General features: G+C 51.4%; 1 protein-coding gene across 1 annotated transcript in view; it reads left to right on the top strand.

The window, feature by feature from the left end:
• Positions 1 to 219: 219 nt before the first annotated feature.
• NTN1 (netrin 1) overlaps positions 220 to 13,968 on the top strand; it is a 211,383-nt gene continuing 197,634 nt past the window's right edge. Inside the window, exon 1 of the mRNA XM_075903483.2 lies at positions 220 to 494. The gene's annotated coding sequence lies outside the window, so the exon portion shown is untranslated. The remainder of the gene's footprint in view (positions 495 to 13,968) is intronic.

Here is a 13,968-nt window from a genome sequence, read left to right as displayed (position 1 = left end):
TGTGTGCGGGGAAGTTTTTGCAACGACCCCCCCCCCCCTCCACACACACACACACACACACACACACACACACACACACACTTCCCCTTTCTCCTCCTTTATCTTTTCATTGAAAACAAAACTGGCCCGGGAGAATCAACTGGTTGATCACTTTTTGGACGGGCGAGGGGTCCCTGGCGTAGCGCTTTGGAGCTCACAGAAGCATGAAATCCCCAAGAGTCTCCCTCCCCAGGAGCTCAGCTGAAGGCGAAAAGCCACCGCAGACGTGGGACACATTTCAGCCACCCCGCCGGCCCGCTGCAGGTAGAGGGGCTGCTTCGCGAGGAGGCAGCGAGGACGCAAAGGGCAGCGTCGGAGAGACACCACGTGGTAGGCTATTTTGGAAGAGCATCTTAAAGGGGCCGTGCGCCCCAAACTCTTGATCACTCCTGCCGGGGAGACCCAAATAACGGGATTCGCTAACACTCCCTCCGGCGCGGGGCTGCCTCTCGAAGGTAAGGGCCGGCTGCAGGAGGAGACGCGGGGTCTTTTCTGGGCGGTGTAACAGGGGGCCATGGCTGCCGCTTCTCGTGTCGGCGAGCTAAACTCGGGGCGTGTTTCCGCGGGGCGGCTCTGCAGGCGAGGGGGGCTGTTGGCAGCCAAAGCCCGTGTCCTCGGGCGGCGGCTTGGTTGCTGTTGGGCGAGAGGAGACAACCCGAACGAGGAGTTTGGAAAGTCAGACACAAACTCCCGGGGCCCCGGGGGACACAGAGCAAAGCCGGGGGGGGGGTATCTGGGGCATGAGCGTCCGTGTTCTTAAGATTGCAGTGCGGGGTCTTTACCCGCTTTCGTCCCGCTTTCCCCTCCTTCCCCTTTCATTCTTTTCGTTGCCAAAACCGATTTCTCACACTCCTTCTAAGGGGAGCCCCCCCCCGCTAATCGCGTTCAAGTGTGTATTCGTGCAAGCGGGTTTGAGTTGCCTCGGACAGAATTTCCCACCTGAAATCGGGAAGGCCATCGCTGCCTTAGAAGTGTGGGGATTTCTCAGCGCCGCGAAACAAGAATGTAAAAGCAAGTCCCCAAGGCGCGGCAGGGGCCTGGGGTGTCGAGCAGTCCCAAGCCAGACAAAACCAACCCGAACTCCGGCCCTGCGCCCGCGGGCACCCTACTCCGAATTTCCGCGTTTTCACTAGGTTGTCGGGATTTAAAATATCGCACCGATATTTTCACACCTAAAACCGTTTCCCCCACCTCGCCGCCCCTCTTCTCAGTCCCCATCGCCTTGATTCAGCCCTTGGTAATTAATTTGGCATTTCAGAATAGCTACTGGTCTGGATAATGCCGGCATTCATCTCCCCAGCCTAATCTGAACAAAATCTGGAAGAAAAGCTTTCAGAAAGACAGAAAATGCCATTCGGTTACTGTTCAAAAGAACTGTCACTCTATAGGAATAAATCGCTCCTGATTATTTCAAACCGGGGTCTTCTTTGGATTTCCATAAAACTTACAATTACTTGGGGGAGGGAAAAAAACTTTAAAATAATTTTGAGAGGAGGATTTTGTTGTGTTTCCCTCTAAAAATAAAAAAGTGTGCAGATTGCTGTGTAAATAATAGTTTATTACTAAAAGCAGAGGGGGAGAATCTGGCAAGAATGCAACAATTTAAAGTTCTTTGACTTTTAACATAGCACAGATTTTTAAAAGGTTGCGATTTAAATACATTTCCTTCGAGTTTCTCCCTCTCTTCCCCGCCCCACCAGACCGCCACCAGATCCGAGGTGAAAGGAGCAGATTTAAAACTGAGCCCCAACGACAAAATGGTCACAGCCGAGTCCTTAAGCGCCGAGACCGACCAAATGCCCCCGCCAGCCCATTTTTTGAGGCAGGGACGCCGCTGCCTGCCCCCTGGACTTTAGGGGGAACAGGATCGTTTCCCCTTAACTCCGGGGGAGTTTCCTGGGGGGCAGAACGCCACAGCGAGCCGCTTTATAAAGTTGAGATTTGCAGGATTCTTAGTAATACTTTGTGTGTATGTGCGCGTGGAGGGGGGGGGGGGGAATAACCCATCGTACCGGCTCCTGTAGGGAATCCCCCGTAGCCCTGAAACGGACCGAACAGGCCCGCGGATCCGTTAGAGAGAAGAAATGGCTCTGGAGCGGGATCAGCTGCTTTCCCATCGGCTCCGACCACGGAGCGGTTTGAACCGGCACCTGGAGGGCACGGTTCTGCCAGGCGAGGCGGCAGCGGTGACAGCTCGAAACGTGAGTTTTCGAATCGCCACCACCCCGCTGGCAAAAGCCGCCCCGTGGGATCCAGACGGGAGCGATTCTGTTCCAGCGACGCGCAAGACGCAGGGATCCGTCGCTCCAGCGAACCCGCGGGGATTTTTTACGCCGCCGGCCCAGTTTCCCCCGCCCCGGAGAGGGTTGTTTTGGCGAGGCAGCTGAACGGTGCCCACCGGCTGGGCGGGTGCGGAGCGCGGCACAGCCGGAAAACAACCTGCTGCGGATGGCGCCCGCCCGCCATCTCCCGTGCGGCTCGGAGCCGGTTTGGAACCGTGGAACACGGGGGGTTAAACGCGCACCCGGCCGCTCTCGCCCTCGAGATCCCCCAGGAAGGGCGAAGGGGGGACTCACGGCCCCGGCCCTACGCGTAGCCCAACTGGAAAAACAACCCAAACGGGGCGACCTTTGCGAGTGTGGGGGGCGGGGGGGCACTGACGCCCCTCGGGTCCGAGGACAGCGGCGCCCTGACCCGACAGCTCCTTGCGCAGGAAATTGTCCCCTCGACTTCCCGCCTGCAGACTCTCTGCTCCCGCCATGTGCTGCGCCCTCGGGGGCCGCACGGATTCCGGGCCACAGCCTTGAGGCCGCCGCTGGCAATTCGGAGCGATCCGCCCTTTCCCCAGCTGCCCAGGGAGCCGCGCGTTCGTCACGGCGCAGCCCTTCTTAGACCCCCTCTCCGAAATCCCGGGCAGCCCTCTGCGCGCAAAGCGAGCGGCTCTCGGCAACATCCCGGCGGAGCCGTCTGCGCCCTGCTCCTTACAGCCGAGCCCGGGTGGCGAGCGATTCCTCGCAGCCGCTTGTTGGCGGGGCGGGCATCCCGCACTGGCCCTTTCTCCCGAGGCCTTGGCGGCTGTGGGGGAGGGGGGCCTGTGCGGGACACCCGCCCCCGCGCTGCAGACCAGGGGCGCAAAGCGGCCACGCGGCGCGAAGGGCCCCGAGCGCAGCGGGCCGGCGGGTTTACAGCGCCGGGGGCTCCGAACCCCGCCGGCCGAGCCGCGGCGAGCTCCGGGATCGCCCCGGGATCGCCCCGGGGTTTCGGGCCCCACGGAGCCAAGGAGAGTCGCTGTTCATCCCGCTCCGCTAAGCCACTTCCCTCGCCGCCACCGGCAGCCCAGCTCCGCAGGCAACGGGCCGCTTGGCCCCCCGCCGCCTCTGCGAGTCCCGGAGCCGACGGCTTTGCAGCAGACGGCTTCCCTCCGGGTGCTTCCTGCGGTCAGGGCCTGGTCCCCTAGGGGAGTGCGGTCCCGCTGCCTTAAGGGGGGAAGGGAGCTAAGCCATAACTGTAGCGAGGCATCTCACCAGCCCCAAAGGCCACCAGAACCTGCTTTTATAACGTCCCCCGGTGCCGCCGCTGCCTTTTCACTTTTTCCGGTAAATGGGTTGCAAAGCAATCCGGGATGTATGAATCAGCTCGGGGAAAGGTTTTATCTTCGTAACCACCGACACTCTGCTGTGCTCTGCTGATGAGCGACTTAATTTGACATTAAACCCTCGGCAAGATATTTCAGCCCCTGCTTACTGTGACATTATCACATTAATTGGTAAATAGGCTGATCTAGCCTCTACTGCCCGTTTAAAATGCTGCCAGACTGACACATGTTGCACATAGATTGCATTGCATTGTATCGTCTTGCATGTCGTTCTGTATTATCCTTGATTGCAATGATGATGGTGAGAATACGCAGTTCCCGTCTGAGATTGATCAATTCCTTTTCCTTTTTGATCACAGAAAGCCATGGCCCGATGACTAAGATGACACCATAACCCTATGCAGTTAGCCCCTTAGAAACACCACTGGGTTATGTGGGACTTCTTTTCCTATTACCCCTTTTCTTTCAGGAAAGCACATAAAAGAACAGGTGAAGGAATCTACTTAGATAATTAGATGTGTTCATGCTGGCAGACTTTAACAGCCTCAGAAAACTGGTAGGCAAGGTCCCATGGGAAGAAAATCGGAGGGAGGAGGGGGATTCAGGCGAACTGGCATTTTCTCAGAGACCATATTTAAAGTACAATGAAAAACTATCCCGGTGCAGAGGAAAGAAAGGAAGAGCAGTGAGGGCAGGTCTCCACTGCAATTAGACACCTGCAGCTAGCCCAGGTCAGCTGAGTCTGTCTGGGAGGGCTCTGCTTAAGGGGCTACACTTCAATTAAACAGTCCCTTAGCCTGAGCCCCAGGAACTCAGCTGGTATGGGCCAGCCACAGGTTTTTCCTTGCCATATAGACAGACCCTAAGAGGCCAATGTGCTGGCCTCAAGAACTGTTTAATGGCCTGAAAATCAAAAAGAAGTCCTATAAAAAGTGAAAACATGGATAAGAACATAAGATAAATTACTGAGCATGAGCACAAAAGAGTAGTTCAAGCACAAAAGCAGAACGGCTAAGTTACAAAATGAGTTAATATTAATAGGGAGGAAAAAGGCAATACAAAGAGGTTCCATGAATACATTACCAGCAAGAGAAAAATGATGGCTCGTGTAGGTCCATTACTTGTGAGGAAGAAGTGCTAATAATGAATGACACTGAGAAAGCGGAGGTATTTAAGTCCTATTTTGAGAAGGAGAAAATGGTTAATGGTGATCAGATACTAAACACAGTATTCACAACATGGGAGGAAGGAACACAAGCCGGAATAGGGGGAAAGGAGGTTAGGTAAGTCCGATGTATTCAAGACATTATGGCCTGATGATATGTATCTTTGGAAATCTTGGACGGATCAGTAATTGTCTTTAAGAACTCATGGAGGTGAGGTCCCAGAGGACCTGAGATGGGCAAACATAGCACCTCTCTTTGAAAAGGAGAACAAAGAGGACCCCAGGAATTATAAACAAATCAGCATAACTTTAATACCTGGAAAGATACTGGGAGAGTATTAAATAATGAACATGTCAGTATGTGGAGGATAATAGGGTAATGAGCAATAGCCAGCATGGAATTGTCAAGAACAAATCATGCCAAACCAACCTAATTTCTTTCTTTGACAGGCATACTGGCCTGGTGATTAGGGGGAAGCAGTAGATATGCTACATGTCTTGATTTTAGTAAGGCTTTTGACCCAGTTCCATGCCCACGTGATATTCTAGTAATCAAACCCAGGAATGTGGTCTAGGTGAAATTACTATAAGGTGGGTACAGAATTGTATTCAAGGGTTCACTGTCAAACTGCGAGGGAGTCTCTTCTGGGGTCCTGCAGAGATCTGCTGTTCTTCAGCATTGTCTCGAATGGCTTGGGTAATGGAGTGGCATGTGTTGCTTATAAAATCTGCAAATGAAGTGGAAAGGGCTGCAAGATCTTTGCGGGGTTAAAATTAAAAAAGACGTTACCAAATTGGAGAATTGGTCCGAACGCAACAAAATGAAGATCAGTGACAACAAGAGCAAAAGCCTGAAGGAAAAAATCAAAAGCACGACAACAAAATGGGGACTAACTGGCCCGGAGGTTGTACTGCTGAATAGGATGGGGGATTAGAGTGGATCCCAGAGTAAACAGACACCCATAATATGAGGCAGTTGCAAAAAATACGAATACACTCGTGTCTATTCATGGAAGTGCTGTGCAGAAGACATAGGAGGTCATTGTTTCTCTCTGTCCCTCTGCTGGGGTGCTGCCACAGCTGTCTTATCCATAGCCCCGTGCTTTTGGGGGCCCCACGGAGGCCACCCCAACTATCCCATGGACAGGGGGGACCCAGGGGATTATTGGGGCTTGGCCTGGGGTGGCAGCAGGGGTCACCCCGTGCACTCACCATGGCACTGAGAACTGGAGTGGGTGCCTGCTCTGCTTTGCCCCACTGCCTTCTCCCGGCCAGCTGCCTCAGCTTCCCCACAGGGGCAGGAAGAAGAATGCCTGACCCCAAGGTGGAGAAGAGGGTGCAGTGGGCCAGGAGAGCGGGGTGGTGAGGCAGAGCAGAGCAGGTAGCTCCGGCTCCCCGCTGACTGTGTGGTGAGTGGAGGAGCGACCCTTGCTGCGGCAGTGCCAGGCCCCTGTAGCCCCTGGGCTGTGTTGCTCAGGCGAGAGTGCAAGGGGCAGGGTGGGGTGGGCTTGGAGAAGGCCTGGGGCCAGTGGGGGGGGGGGGGCTTGGGGAAGGCCTGTGGCCAGTGGGGGGGGGGGGCTTGGGGAAGGCCTGGGGCCAGTGGGGGCGGGGGCTTGGGGAAGGCCTGGGGCCAGTGGGGGGGGGCTTGGGGAAGGCCTGTGGCCAGTGGGGGCGGGGGCTTGGGGAAGGCCTGGGGCCAGTGGGGGGGGCTTGGGGAAGGCCTGTGGCCAGTGGGGACGGGGGCTTGGGGAAGGCCTGGGGCCAGTGGGGGCGGGGGCTTGGGGAAGGTGTGAGGTAGGATGGGGCCTGGGCGGGGGTGCTGGCTCTGAGTATTGTGTCCCGTTTGGGGCATGATGCTTTAGGAAAGATCCAGCCACGCTGGAGAGAGTCCGGAGGAGGGCGGATAACGAAAAGGTTAGAGGCCTGGCCTGTGAAGAAAGGTGGAAATAACTGGGCATGTGTGGCCTTGAGAGAAGAACGCCGAGGTGGGACCTGGCACCAGGCAGGCCGGCTGATGGGGTGATGGGGGGAGGGGCAAACGGGGCAATTGCCCAGGATCCCAGACAATTTCAAAGGGCAGGAGATTCACTTGCCTCCTAGCCCAGAGACGCAGGTGCCCCTCCCCCCGTTGTTGCTCAGTCCTGCTGCAGCTCAGTGCTCCTGGGACCTCCTGCTAGTTGTGCGGAGCAGGAGTTGGGGGTGCTGATGGCTCCTGCCCCTGTATCCCAGGGACACCTGCGGCTCTGGCTAGGGAGGACTGGGGTCAGAGCGCTTCCTTCTATTGTGAACGGTGAGTGTGTTAGTGCCTCACACACACACACACACACACACACTCTCCCTCCCCCTGGCCATGCTCCCCCCCCCCCCCATCTCTGCAGAACAGAGGAGAGGAGAAAGGGCTCAGAAACAAAGACGGAGAGACACAGACACAGCTCAGGCATTTCTGAAGTATCCCCAGCAGCCAGCACACACATTGCTGCACACACACACACACAGTCTGTATCACACACACACACAGAGTTACACACACAGTCTGTATCACACACACACACAGAGTTACACACACAGTCTGTATCACACACACACACAGTCTGTATCACACACACAGAGTTACACACACAGTCTGTATCACTCACACACACAGTTACACACACAGTCTGTATCACACACACACACAGAGTTACACACACAGTCTGTATCACACACACACAGAGTTACACACACAGTCTCACAGTCACCTCCCAACATATCCTTGTGTTTTATAGTTGTTACTTCTTGGTACTTCCTGCGATACACATAGATTCTGTGTAATTTTACTCTTTCCAAGGGCGCCCTTTTAGAGTTTTAACTGCTCCGTGCATTTCATACTATTTATGAGTAGTGCGTTCCCAAATGCCTTACTTGTTCTGGCCAGAGTAACAATCCCTGAGGTAACTTTTTAAACATATATTCTATGGAGGGTTTTTGTTTCTCCTGGGGATGCACACCTGCGCATGTCTCGGAGCATAGAACAGAAGGTATTGCACAGTGGGACTGAAAAAAGTAAGAGGGAACATGCCCGCCATGCAAGGCGGCCGCTCCGCCCGAACGTCAGGTCGGCCGCATTGTGGGGGTCCCATTGTCTGCTCTGCTCTGAGGCCTGGAACTGCTGCCAGCCAGACTGACACTAGGTTCTCAAATATGTGAAGAGCTGTTCTAAAGAGGAAGAAAGCATAGAATGTCCACTGAAAGCACAGAATCATAGAACTGGAAGAGACCTCAGAAGGTCATCAAGTCCAGCCCCCTGCCCTAGGCAGGACCAATCCCAACTCAATCAACCCGGCCAGGGCTTTGTCAAGCCGAGACTTAAACACCTCTAGGGATGGAGACTCCACTACTTCCCTAGGGAACCCATCCCAGTGCTTCACCACCCTCCTAGGGAAATAGTTTTTCCTAATATCCAACCTAGACCTCTCCCACCACAACTTGAGCCCATTGCTCCTTGTTCTGCCATCTGTCACCCCTGAGAACAGCCTCTCTCCATCCTCTTTGGAACCTCCCTTCAGGAAGTTGAAGGCTGCTCTCAAATCCCCCCTCACTCTTCTCTTCTGCAGACTAAACAGACCCAAGTCCCTCAGCCTCTCCTCATAAGTTATATGCTCCAGCCCCCTAAAACGCAGGATAAAAATGAATGGGCTAAGTCTGCATCAAGGGCAGATATTAGGAGAAAGTTTCTAACAAAGAAGGATTATTAAGTTCAGGAACAGGCTTCCCAGGGAGGTTGTGGAAACCTCATCACTGCAGGATTTTAAGAAGAGGTTAGACAAGCACCTGTCAGGGTGGCCTCAGCACAAGAGACTGGAGCAGATGATCTCTCAAGGCCCCTTCCCGCCCTACATTTCCATCATTCTAGAATTTAAGATTAGGAAGTGACGCTGAAACCCAGCAAATTTCAATTATTCATTGGCGTTGGAGTCTTTCTATACCTAGGGCTGTCTCTGCAGAGACTGCAGCTTTGTTTTTGCCATTTAAACTCATGACATGGGATACTGAATTGGTGTTATAGGTCATAGATTATAAACCCAAAAGGAGCCATTGTGATCATCTCTAGATCATAACAGAACGGGCTAGTGTGCACATCACACCCCAAGCAACATACCTGGCTGGAGATTTCTCTCTGTTTGTTCAGAATCTGGGTGTATTCTCTGCAGAATGTGTGTGTGCATGAGACCTATTGTTAAAGGGCCCATTACTGCTCAACCTGACTCATTCAAAACCGTCCATTACATGGGAGTTTTCTCTGTGTAAGGAATTGTTATTCCTATTTATCATCTCTCTAGTCTGATCAGTGTACTCTTGGGTATACTGTACTCTGGTATCAAGCCAGTTCTTGCCCCCAGAGATCTTACAATCTAGCAATCGAGAGGGCATAGGTAAAGACATAGGATTTGGCCCATAAAGTGTATTGTGTGTCTCTATGTGTGCCAAGGTTTAAAGTTATGTTCCTAAATCCACATGAATACAATACAATACAATGTGGTGTATCAAGTCCAACTGAAGCAGCAAAGTTGGGTCCTCCAGGCCTGCCTAGAAAGGTTTCATGGAAGCAACCAATCTGAGGGCAGCTGGCTCTATTAAAAAGCCTGCAGGAGTTAGTAGCTCGGTTACAGATTGGGACCAGAGGAGTGGGGTGGGGCACGGCACGGCACGGCACGGCACGGCTATCCATCCTCTCCTCTCCTCTCCTCTCCTCTCCTCTCATCTGTGGCCACCAGAACTTGAGGGATAACCAGAGTTTGGCTCTGGCTGCTCCTACTTTTGCTTAAGCTGGGAGAGAAGACTGGAGGCCTTTAACTCTGAGGTCAGGGTGAAGGTGCGAAGAGGCCCAGGGAAGTAGCAGCAATAAATTGAACCAATCAGTGTGTGGCTGCTGTAGTTGGAGCCCACAATAGTGGCTGGGCCCAGGTGCCCCCACTGGTCACTATTGGAGTGGGGCAAACCCAGAGAAGTGCACACGTCTCATTTGGAAGCTCAGGCGAAGGGCTGAATTTCAAGGGCCCAGAGCTGGGGCTGACAACCCTTGCGAGGGCAGATAGACAGTTTTGTTGCACCTTTGCTACCCCTGCAGGGGATCACTTTGATTGTATGACCTGGCTGAAGGGCTGAGCCACTCCTGTCAAGCCAGGTTGATAACCTGCAAGGGTGCCAGGAAAAGGCCTGCAGTCCTGCATGCAGCAACAGCATGCACTCCAGAGGTGAGTGCTCTCAATAATATATAATAGGAGACTCTAACTAATTCACATTGGTGACAACAAGACCATTACAAATTAGTGACTAGTGAGAATTACCAAGGAAGTTAGCAAATATGGTAACAGGATCAGGACTTAATGCATCACCAGATCTGCTTTCTCCATTTCTTTTGACAATTGTTTACCCAGGCTTATGGTCACCCCGCTACGGCCCTTGTCAGTACAATATAGTATATTTTGTAAAACTAACGGAATCCTAGAAGTATGAGCCCTCCACTGCTATGGCAACTCTGCTAGTAAGCTTTTGATGAGAAGTGTTTAGAAACAGCCAGATTTTTTGTAAGCATCATAAAGTCTGTGAATTAGTAAAGTGCATCTGAAAAAGGTCTTACAAGGTATCAAATATTCATGTAGTGACACCTACTATACAATTAACTGCACTCCATTTTCATTTAATTATGTCCCCCATTCGGCAAGGTATTTAAGCACAAAGCCAACTTTAAGCACTTGAACTTTAAGCTCATCATCTGAGGAAGTGGGTTTTGCCCACTAGTGACACCATATATATTTTGCTGGTCTCTAAGGGTACGTCTAGACTACAGGCTTCTGTCGACAAAGCGCGTCTAGACTATCGCCAGTTCTGTCGACAAAGCAAGCCACTTTGTCGACATGAGAGTGTAGACGCAAAGGACAGTGTAGATGCAATAACGCCTTCTGTTAACAGAATTCTGTCGACAAAAGACGTTATTCCTCGTAGAATGAGGTTTACCACCATCGACAAAATGGCCGAATTCTGTTGATGGTATGTCGACAGAACTCAGCGGTAGTGTAGACGCAGGTATAGTTTTGTCGACAAAAGGCCACTTTTGTCGACAAAACCCTGTAGTCTAGACACAGCCTAAGGTGCCACAGGAATACTCATTTTTTAAGCACTCAAGTAATTCCTTTGATTTTTACTAGCACTACTCTCATACTTAAAGTTAAGCACATGCTTAAATATTTTGCTGATCTACAGCTTATAAACGCATCTTGTATCAAAGTCAATGTTTGCTCCAAGCCACAGGTGGCTCACAAGGCTGACAGGGGTATACTGGTTTCCAGAGATGTGGCCAGTGTCACATCTGACTGCCTATGGTGCCCGTAACCCAATGGATTTGCCATGGGGTGAACTGGAATCAGCCTTTCAGTGTGAGATTTTGCAAAACTCCAGCCCACAACTATAATCAAGAGCCTCAGTGGCTTGGCCACGGCTCCTCAATCCAGGGCGTAAAGTCGGGGGGGAGGGAGCAGAATTTGATTTTTATATATATAATTTTGACAGGTGTCTATGTTCGTTTTTAAGCATTTTTAAATTTGTTATCAATTATTTTTCACAGTTATGTAAAATTATGGGGTTTAAGCCTTTTTTTTACTTGAGGACAGCTGACTTTGAGAGTCAAAACATTATATTGTTAGAATTGTTAAAACACAAATGTGTCACCATCACAGGCCAGAAGGCACAAAAGGGCCTTAAATCAACCCCTCACCAGCTCTCAAGCCGCTCTGTTCTTGCTTTGCCTGTCTGTGCATTTCAATTACTATTGATGAAAACATTTTTCATCAGTGTGTGTGCACGCACATGTGTGCAGTGAAATCAATCGATATTTACAGATAAAAATCGACTCCTTCCCAGTCTGAGTACAGTGTTATCCAAATAACTATAGATACACACCAGGCAATCTACACCCTTCCTTGCTCTTGTAAGTATGAGGCAAAACCAGTGCACCATAGAGGTGAGGAATCTTGATTTCAAATTGTGTGAGGAAGCAGCGTGAGAACCATGCAAAACGAAACACTCCCTGGCACTGTGGGCCTGCTTCTGCATCCTTGACTCGGGCCATGATCCTGCCTTGCACACGTGCTCAGTGTTTCACCCGGTGAGTAGTCCCATGGACAGCAACAGCGCTATTCACAGTGTGCAAAACTAAGCACGTGCACGTGCTTCTGCAGGATCTGGACCGTAGGCATTGCTGAAGAGCATGGAGATCAGGTCCAAGATCACAGACTGGATCTTCATTGAAATCAGTGGTAAAGCTAACACGGATCCCAGTGCAAGGTGCCAGTGAGCAAACAGGTCAGAATTCTGCACAAACCAGTGCGAGGGGCAGACACAGATGCTGCTGCATGGGAATGCACCTTCTCATTGAGAAGTTGAAGGTAGCAAATGAACCATCGTGGTGTCCCTGGCTCTGTTTGTCAGAGGCTGGAGAAGGACGGCACGAGACAAATCACTTGATCATTGTCTTCGGTCCACCCCCTCTGGGGCACCTGGTGCTGGCCACTGTCGGCAGACAGGATACTGGGCTAGACGGACCTTTGATCTGACCCAGTACGGCCCCTCTTATGTACTTATGCTCCGTGCATAGTGGGCTTTCTGCATGAGAATTCCCATATGCTGGCACCTTCCTGTGTCACTGCAATTGGCTCATCGGCCTGCTGGTCATGTACGACCGGGCCACCTTCCCATCCGTCCAGCAGCTGCAGCAGGGGGCAGGCTGACGTGGGGATGGAAATGTCTTTTTGCAGGTTAGTTGCTTTTTAGGGTGGGACTTAGACTGTGGAAGAGAGGAACCTGGCCTGGGGTTCTGGGGTTCCATGCTGGGCTGGAAAACTGTTTTCAGAAGACTTCTGACACCATTACAACAATGATAATGTGATGTGGTTACTGTGGCTCCAATTCAGCAAAGCAATGAGCATGTGAGCAGCCTCCTTAGAACGAGCGGGACTGACTTGCTTAAAGCCAGCCAGGTGCCTATCTGATTTGTGAAAACTTTTCTTCTTCCTTGAGTTAATCCCATCAAATGGGGGTCCTCTTTCTGAGCCTTCTCCCTCCAAAGTATCCATCACGGTGCCACATGCTGGTGGTGTCCTTCTTCATGGCAGGGGTGGAGAACCAAAACAAACTAAAAACCTCACTGACCTGCCCTCCGCTCACACAGCTCAGGGTGCAGTGCAGGCTAGATCCTCCAAGGGCAGGGTCTGGCCCGTGGAGTCCCTGTAGTATATGCTACCTTATCTGTGGTGTTACCCCCTTTGGTATTGTGTCCTCATTCTAAGAAGCAAATCTAAGTTGAGAGACCTATGTTGACTCGTAAGTCTCCCCTGCATCGGGTTCTAGCCTTCTAGCTTTTATTTTCCTGCCTTCTTAAATTGTTGCCTAAAATGAATAACCTTCATGTCTAGATCCAGGCTGCATTTAGGCTAAAAATGCAACTGACATCACCAAGTCTCCAAAGTCCTTTGCTGATAAAAGTGCAGGTGGTTGCTAAATAAATGTAAAATGCCACTAAAAATCCACCGCAACATTTTTTCAACATTTTGAAAGGATCAGAAATGTCTGACCAACCACAGAGCTGGCAAAAAATAGAGGAGATCGTCAGTGAAGCATTTCATTAAATTCCCTCCTCCTGATTTTTGTCCAAACTTGTAAATATAGGAACAGTTTTATTTGCAAAACACAGTAATGTTGTAAGTTTAGTCTGAGATCGGCAAAGCCTCCTATGAGAGTTAGATGCCCAGTTCCTATGTAAATTAACAGGAAATAAGTGGGCAAACACTTTACGCTATTTTGAAATTCCCAGCCCTGGAGGGCTGCTCTTTCACGATCTCCAGAGCTAGAAACAAGTGTGCTATCCCATCAGAAAGGGGGCAGTCCCAGCTCATCAGTAAAATCAAGGACCCGTTCCTAACCCCAGGATTTCATGAGCTATTAGCCCATATTGGATGGATGCGTATTACCAGCTATGCAAATGTAATGCAGTCTGTAATGCTCCCTCACTTCCAGGTTCTATGGGGGGCCCCTCTGTCTTACTGCAGGAGACAGCAAACAAAAGCAAGGAGCACTCTAGAGGCTCTGACCCATAGGGTGGGGCCAGGCAACACAGTCTTTAGCCCAAGCCTCC

The sequence above is a fragment of the Pelodiscus sinensis genome, chromosome 20 (assembly GCF_052426305.1).
Source record: "Pelodiscus sinensis isolate ZL-2025 chromosome 20, ASM5242630v1, whole genome shotgun sequence".
In the NCBI taxonomy this organism is placed as follows: domain Eukaryota; kingdom Metazoa; phylum Chordata; order Testudines; family Trionychidae; genus Pelodiscus; species Pelodiscus sinensis.
The sequence above is the reverse complement of the archived record's forward strand: the minus strand, read 5'-3'. Positions and strand labels throughout refer to the sequence as shown.